Raw genomic sequence first — 8,710 nt, 5'->3', positions numbered from 1 at the left:
AATTTTAGTTAAAAATTCATTAGCTTAGATGAATATTCATATTTTATGTTAAAAATTGATTTTTTGTCTATTTTAAAATTCAACCATTTATTTAAAAATTTGTCTTCTTTAATGGAAAATTCAACTATTTCGTTATAATTCACAATTCCATTCAAAGATTCATAATTTAATTTAAAAATTAATTCGTTTTGCAATTAATTTGTTGTTCTGCTGTGTTAAAGAAAGATTAAAATAAATAAAATGATTTAAAATTAATGTTTGCGTTTTGCACAAAATATCTGTTTTTCTTAAGAATTTAACTGCTTTATCAAAAATTCTACATTTTGGTTATTTTCACTTTTTCTTTTATTTCAAACTAAAATCTCTTTTGTTTGATCATTAATTTTATTGGCTCATTCATTAAACAGTTTAATCAATAGGTTTAAAATTAATTAAGGTTATCAAAAAGAAAACAAACTTAACCAAGTACTTTCAATTTTAAACTGCTTTTAAATAACGAACAAAGATATGTCAATTTTAAAACGAAATTTTTCATATTACAGGATAAAGAAGTTAGAAAAAGAGGTCTGATTTTGGATTAAAGGAGCACAAGTTAACCATAAGGGGTAAGTTTTGGTTTTTAAATAATTATTTTAATTTAAATAATGCAAAGAAAAATACTTCAAAATCGTAATTTTCGAATGTAGTAAAACACTCTTTTACAACTGTTCTTAAGACCTTTCTCCTTTCTATCTTCGCACACACAAACACAATTTTTGCTAAGGTTACAGAATTTTCAGTTAAAATTGGGGCAGCATAGATTTTCTGTAAAGATTACCAAATTTTCTGTAGATATGACAAAATTCGAAGTTATTTTAGTTTATTGTTATTTTGTGCCACATTCACTAAACTTTTCTGTAAAACTAACAGCTTAAAATTATAAAATCTAATCAAAAAGTCTGTAAATGTTACAGAAAATATTCTCAAATTTAGCAAATGACTTAAAATTTTGAAAAATCTGCATAAAATTTGGTAATCCATACAGAAAATCTATGTTGACCCTATTTTAACGGAAAATCCTGTAATCTTAAAAGAATTTTTTTCTGCGTATATCTTTCTTCTCCCCTTTTTTACTTGAATACGAATTGAATTGATAAAAGCCAGGAAATGAATTTTAATATTTTTGGTTGAAAGTCAATTATTTTTTCCGTCTTCTTATTTTGTAGAATTTTTCTATTTTTTGTGAAAAATTAATCTTTTACGTTGAAACTTATTAATTTTGTTCATGCATTTCTCTACTTTCTTGAGAGTTGTATTCTGTTGTAAAATACTTTTTTTCTTGTTAAAGATTTATCATTTTATTTGAATAGTTAATAATGCAACGTCTTGGTTATATATTCGGAATTTTGGTTTAAATTTTATTGTTTTCTATTTTAATTCAGATCTATATTGGCGAAAACATCAAATATTATATTTTTGGCTAAAAATTAATCTTTTTTGGTTAAAAGTGAAATTACTTTCTTGAAATTAAATTTTTTGTATCTATTTCATTTTTATTTTGACAATAACATTTTTATTCGAAAAATGATCTTTTCTAGTTAAAAGTTTACGTATTTTGTTGAAGAAGTTTTTTTTTGTAGAAAATTACATTTCTTCGTTAAAAAGGAATGCTTGTAGTTAGTACAAATACTCGAGCAAAAGAGGTAAGTGTTTATTCAACGTTGTCTTTACCAAACCTTTAGTCACAATGCGTCAATGCACAATGCATTTTAATCATTTCTCAGGACACATCTTTCAAGCAAAGAAAGAAATTTTCTGACTGAGCCAAAACTTTAGTAAATGTACGTATGTATGGAATTCACGGAATTTCTGGAATTCGCAGAAATTACGGAATTTAAGCAATTCGCAATATTTATATAACGCCCGGCATAAAACGGATTTTATGTAATTAACGGGATTCATCGAATACATCAAATTGACGGAATTCATGGAATTCATAGAAACTTTTAAATTTACGGAATTCCTGAAATTCGCAGTATTTCAAAATTTACGGAATGCACGGAAATCAAGAAATTCACGAAATTCAAATAATGCATGAAATTAAAGGAATTTACGGAGCTCATGCAATTAACCGAATTCAAAGTATTTGCGGACTTCAAAGAACTTATTGAATTCACAGAATTGACGGAATTCACACAATTCAGAGAATTAATAGAATTAATGAAATTCAAAGAATTCACGGAAATAACGAAATTCAAGAAATTTATGGAATTCACGTAACCCACGAAATTCATTGATTTCATGGAATTTATTAATTCAAGGAATTCACGGAATCCAAAGAATTCAAGAAATTGACGGAAATAAAAGAATCTACAAAATCCAAAGAATTCAGGGAATCCACCTTATGTATGGAAATTAAGAAATTGATGAAATTCATTGAATTCATGGACTTAACGGAATTTATGGACTTAATGGTATTCATGGAAGTGACGGAAGTAATACAATTCATAAACATTTATATAAATCACAAAAATAATCGAATTTACGTAATTCATGCAATTAACGCAATTTAAAGCATTACGCAATTCAAAAAAATTATGGAATTCACAGAATTCAGAGAATTCAGAGAATTTATGGAATTCACGGAAATCACGAAATCACGAAATTCAAGAAATGTATAGAATTCACGTAACCCACGTATTTCATTGATTTCACGGAATTTATGAATTCCAGGAATTCAAGGAATCATAAAAATTTAAGAAATTGACGGAAATAAAAGAAGCAACAAAATCCAAAGAATTCAGGAAATCCACGGAATATGTGGAATTTAAGAAATTAACGAAATTCATGGAATTCATGAACTTATTGGTATTCATGAAATTCACGGAATTCAACGGATTCACGGAAATCATGAAATTCAAGAAATTTATGGAATTCACGTAATCCACGCAATTAATTGATTTCACGGAATTTACGAATTCAAGAAATTGACGGAAATCAACGAATCTACGAAATCCAAAAAATTCAGGGAATCCACGTTATGTATGGAAATTAGGAAATTAATGAAATTCATGAAATTCATGCGAATCATGGACTTAACGGTATTCATGGAATCCACGGAAGTAATAAAATTCACGAAATTAATCGAATCTACGGAATTCATGTAATTTACGGAATTCATGAAATTTACGGCATTCATAGCATTTATAGAATTTATGCAATTAACGGAAGTCATGGCGTTTATAAAATTCACGCAATTCATGGAATTTACAGAATTCATAGAATTCACGCAATTTACGGAATCTACAAAATCCATAGAATTCATGCAATTAAGGAAATTCATGGTATTTATAGAATGCAAGCAATGCAAGGAATTTACAAAATTCATTCAATTTAAAGAATTTATTGAATTTGCACAATTCATGGAATTCATAGAATTTACGAAATTCATGGAAGTCACGGAATTCATGAAGTTTACATATCTAATGGAATTCTCGATATTTGCGGAATTCACGACAATCATCGAGGTCACGGAATTCACGGAATTTAAAAACTTGCTATACATCAAGTAATTCCCCAAATTAATGGCATTCACGAAATTCCGAGAATTCATGAAGTTCACGAAAGCAAACAATTTAAGGAATTCAACGATTTCATAAAATTCAAAGGAATCCTGCAATTCGTGAAGTTTGAGAAATATTTGTAATGTAATGAAATTGCGGAACGCATGCAAGTCATGGACTTCCACAAATTCCGTCAATTTCTTGAGTTTTATGAATTCCGTAAAATATTTATATTTCGTGAAATCCTTGAATTTCATTTATTCTTTTGGTTGATTGAATTCCATGAGTTCCATAAATGGAATAAATTGTGTTAATTTCGTGAATACCACAAATCCAGTGAATACTGTAAATTCAGTGAATTCCTTGAATTTCGGTAAACTATTTGATTCATTGAATTCCGTGAATTCTATAAATTAAATAAATTGTATAAATTTCGTGTATACTACAAACCCAGTGAATTCTGTGATTTCAGTAAATTCCTTTAATTTAATTCATTCCTTCAATCCCATGACTTCCTCGAATTATCTAAAATTCTTTAATTCGATCCATTTCATGAATCCGCAAATTCCTTGAGTCACATAGGTTTCTGCGAATTTCATGAATTTCAATAAAGCCATAAACTTCATACATTCAGCGAATGTGGCGAATTCCATGAATCCCATCAATTCCGTAAATTCAATTTATTCCGTTAATTCCGCGAATTACAACAATTCAATAAATTTCGTAAATTCTACGAATTCCGCAAATTCCGTGAATTCCATTAATTAAATTGGTTATGAAAATGGTCAAATCCAGTAAATTCCATGAATCTCGTCAATTCCCTAAGCACTAGAAAATTGTGAAGGAATTTACTTCACACGTAGAGATTAAAAACTTTTAATCTTCTTACATTCTCATTTAGGGGTTAAATCTACTATGTCAAGATTCTTTTTGGTAATTTTAACAACATTCTATTGAAGGAGACTGGGAAAATATGGCCGCTCCCGCGAAACACGTTTTTCAACATTGCTTGTGATGAGCATGATAACTCCGGGAACGATTGTCTGCAATCCAAAATTTTATACAAAAAATAGTTGAATTCAGCGAAATATAAATGATTTTCAACCAAATAATATGAATTCTCTACAAACATAGATTAATTTTAACAAATGAGTTGCAATTTTTAATTACAATAATACAAATAATTTGAGTTTATCGCTCATCGCAAGCAATAATAAAAAACGTGTTTTGCGGGAGCGGCCATATTTTCCTAATCTACTTCAATAGAATGTTGTTAGCATTACCAAAAAGAATCTTGACATAGTAGATTTTACCCCTAAATGAGAATGAAAAAGATAAAAAGTATTTAACCTCTAAGTGCAGATATCAGGCAGAATATATTTTTCATAAAATAAAAAGATGGATTAATGTGCATTGCATTAATTTTATTTTATAATTTTATTTTTGAAAATTTCCTCATTGAGAACCTGCATTTCAGTGACGTCACGGCCACCCGAATGACAAGTCTATTGTCGGAAAAAATGAGAAAAAAAATTTCGGAGGGTTCAATATCATCGAAAGAGGTAACCGTTCTCGCCCTCACTCCCATTGCTGCCATTAGGACTCATAATCACCGCTGCTTCCGATATCATAGCTTAAATTTTTAAATTTACTTGTCTAAAGCTTTAAAAGAGGCCCTAAATATTATTATTCTGACAGTACAAATCGCCTAATATATTTCCGACGTTTTTTCGAGGATATTTGAGATTTTATTTTATTTGTTCAGAAATAAAAGAATTGTACAGCTAATCCAATTGAATAGCGCAGTCGTTGACAATAAGTCCATAGTAGATAGAACCTTTTTTGTATTCTATAAAATTATGAACATTTTTTCACATCACCATATTCGAACTAAAATCAACAGTTCTTGAGTAATTTTAAAAAACATGTTATTGTTTAACACTTTCCAGAATTTCGAAACTTTGCCGTACACATATGTTTGGGGACTTTTTACAATATCTTTATAAAGCCATTGCCAACGTATGTGTGAAAAAAATTTACGGAAATAATGGAAATTATGAAATGCATGACAATCAGGGAATTCGTGGATTTTACGAAATTCATGGAATGTCTGGAATTTGAATAATTCACCGAATGTAACTAATTCGTGAAATTCAAAGAATTCATGGAATTCACGCAATTTAATAAATTTACGGAATCCGAAGAATTCTATAAACTTCTAGAAATTCCTTGAATTCCATAAATTTGGTCAATTCCTTGAATTCTTCAAATTCCTTGAATTCTTCAAATTCCTTAAATTCCATGAATTACGCAAATTCCGTGAATTCCATGAAATCCGCAGATTCTATCAGTATCGTTAATTTATTGATATCCATGAATTCCGTGAATTCCGTAAATTCCACGAAATGCGTGAATTCCGCACGTTACATGAATTCTGTTAATTACATAAATTAAGCGTATTTCGTGAATTCCGCGAATTTCTTAAATTCAAGGAATTTGTAGAATTCACTACCAGGACGGAATTCAAAGAATTCACTAAAATCATGGAATTCACTTAATTTGATGAATTCACGGAATTTAGAAAATTTATGGAATTCACGAAATTCATGGAATTTACGGAATTCATGCAATGCACGAAATTAATGGAATTTACAGATTTCATATTATAAGCTTAGTTTATGGAATTATGATATTCACGGAATTTATGGAATTAACGGAATTCTTTAAATTTTTTAATTTTCTTGAATTCAGTGAATTCCGTGATTTTCTTGTGCTCAATGGTCATCTTAAAAACGCTATAATACAGTTATTGGAAAGCTAGATAGTGATTTCACGATTTACAATTGATTTACAATAAATTTAAATTATACAATTTATTTATTATATTATTTATTATACTGCTCAGACAAATAACATTGCTCAACTGGCATCTTATTATAAAGCAAACTATTATACAATTTCTAATATTTTTTTGTTATTCAAACATACGTATTTCCATTGTCTGGGTCTTACACTTAGAAAAGGGCACATTTTATAAAAAAAGTTGTTTTTAAACATTTTTTTGAAACTCGTGTTGCAATTCGAGAATTTCATGGAATTTATGGAGTTGAAAGAATTCACGGAATTGATGGAATTTGTGGAATTTAAGAAATTCATGGGATTCACGGAATTCAAGGAAATCGCGGAATTCGTGTACAGAAAAGAATTAAAGAAATTAACGGAATTAACGGAATTTAAGGAATTTACGGAATTTACGGAATTCTTGGAATTCATGATATTTGTGGTATTCATGGAATTGAAGAAATTCAAGGAATTTGCGGAATTGACTGTAATCACCAAATTGGCAGAATTCACGGAATCCAAGGAATTCAAGGAATTTACGAAATGCATGTAACGCCCAGAATTTATGAAATTCGCTAAATTCACGGAGTTCAAGAAATGAAAGCAACTAGCAGAATTCATGGAAATGAAAAGAATTTACAAAATTTAGGGAATTCGCAGAATTCACGGAATTCACAGAATTCACATAATTCAAGGAATAAGAGGAAATACTGGAATTCGTGGATTTCACGTTATTCAGGGAATTCAAAGAATTTAATATAATGAGGGAATTGTTGAAATTAAAGGAATCCGCGTGATTCATGTAACGCCTAGAATTCACAAGAATTCATGCAATCCGCAAAAATCACAGAATTCAAGAAATGGAAGAAATTCTGGAAAGGAAAAGAATTCACGAAATTGAGGAATTTTGCGAAATTAATGAAATTCAAGGATAAATCCTTCAATTTAGCAAATTTAGTAGAATTGGAGGGATTCAAGGAATTTGCGGAATTAATGGAATTTAAGGAATTTATAGAATTTAAAAAATTCTTAGGATTCATGAAATTTCTGAAATTTGCGTAATTCCTGAAATTCATGGAATTCAAGGGATATATTTTTTTGAAGCCTATAAATTCCATGCATTCCGTGAATTACTTGATTTTATTAAATTTCGTTAATACAATCAATTTTATTAATAATACCCAAAATTTTATTAATTAATACCCAAAATTTTTAATATTTTTAAAGAAGACATGGATGACATATGGGGAAAAAAATAAAAGGGGGGCGGTCACAGATAGAGACTATCTTTGCTTTGAAATTTACAGATTACCTAGCGATTTATCATATTTCCCGCAAATACTTGAATAAATATTAAAATCTTTGGGAGGCTACATAGTTTAAAAAAATGTTAAAATTAAGGAATCAAAAATTTTATGATCTTCAGAATTATAGGTAGGCAAAAAAATGCAACAGAAGGAAATAAGTACAACGGAGAAAAATTATATGTGGTAAAGAAAGTTGAACACTTGGGATATTCTTTTACATCAGAAGGGATACACAGAACACATTTTTGTTGAAATTTCAGGAAAAATTATATTAAATTTATTCAAAAAATATTCATATTTTTAAATTTTTTGTTTATTATATCAGCAACTGGAAAACGTTTTGTTTAGATTTGAGTAGTAATCCAAACTGCGTGCCGAAATTCGACATTTCCATTTTTTAATATAAGCTATATAATACCAGAAAATACGTTCTTATTATTTATAAACAATTTCATCTGGATGGTTTTCAAACATTTAAAAATTTGTTGAGCCCAAGAAAACTGTAATTAAATTTTAATCTGAACATTTGAGCTTGAGTTTCCCGGACATCTTTCAAAACCTTAATCAGTAAAATCTAACTTTCACACCTGTTACTGCAAATTTTATATTCATTGAACAAAAACCTTAAATGTCATTTATTTACCTATTCTTTTTTAACATACCTTATTTAAACAAAATTCTTTTGGTTACAAATTACCTGAATTGGAACCTGAGACGTCTAAGAACGTGAAATTTAAAATTAATAAAGCTTTATGAAAACAAATATTTCAAATTCAAAAAATATTAAGATCATGTACATAGGAATCACATTTTTTGAAGATTAAAGGTTTTTTATTTGCAGATTTTATTATAAATAACAAATTTGAGTTAAGTGTGGCAAATTAAGAATGAAATACTAAAGTTGTCAATCTAGTTATCAGGAATAATTGTGGGTCCGGATGCAATAAGGGCACATAAAATTTTTTCGTGCGAAAACGAAGTCCCCTGGAGGCTTTAGAAAAAATTTTCGAATTTTAATTT

General features: G+C 28.7%; 1 protein-coding gene across 1 annotated transcript in view; it reads left to right on the top strand.

Moving 5' to 3' along the window:
- The first annotated feature begins 574 nt into the window (after positions 1–574).
- Positions 575–8,710, top strand: part of LOC117168895 (CD151 antigen-like) — a 1,043,984-nt gene continuing 1,035,848 nt past the window's right edge. The window contains exon 1 of the mRNA XM_033354820.1: positions 575–605. The gene's annotated coding sequence lies outside the window, so the exon portion shown is untranslated. The remainder of the gene's footprint in view (positions 606–8,710) is intronic.

The sequence above is a fragment of the Belonocnema kinseyi genome, chromosome 3 (genome assembly GCF_010883055.1).
Source record: "Belonocnema kinseyi isolate 2016_QV_RU_SX_M_011 chromosome 3, B_treatae_v1, whole genome shotgun sequence".
Classification (NCBI taxonomy): domain Eukaryota; kingdom Metazoa; phylum Arthropoda; class Insecta; order Hymenoptera; family Cynipidae; genus Belonocnema; species Belonocnema kinseyi.
Note: the sequence above shows the minus strand (reverse complement) of the source record. Positions and strands in the feature narration are given on the sequence as shown.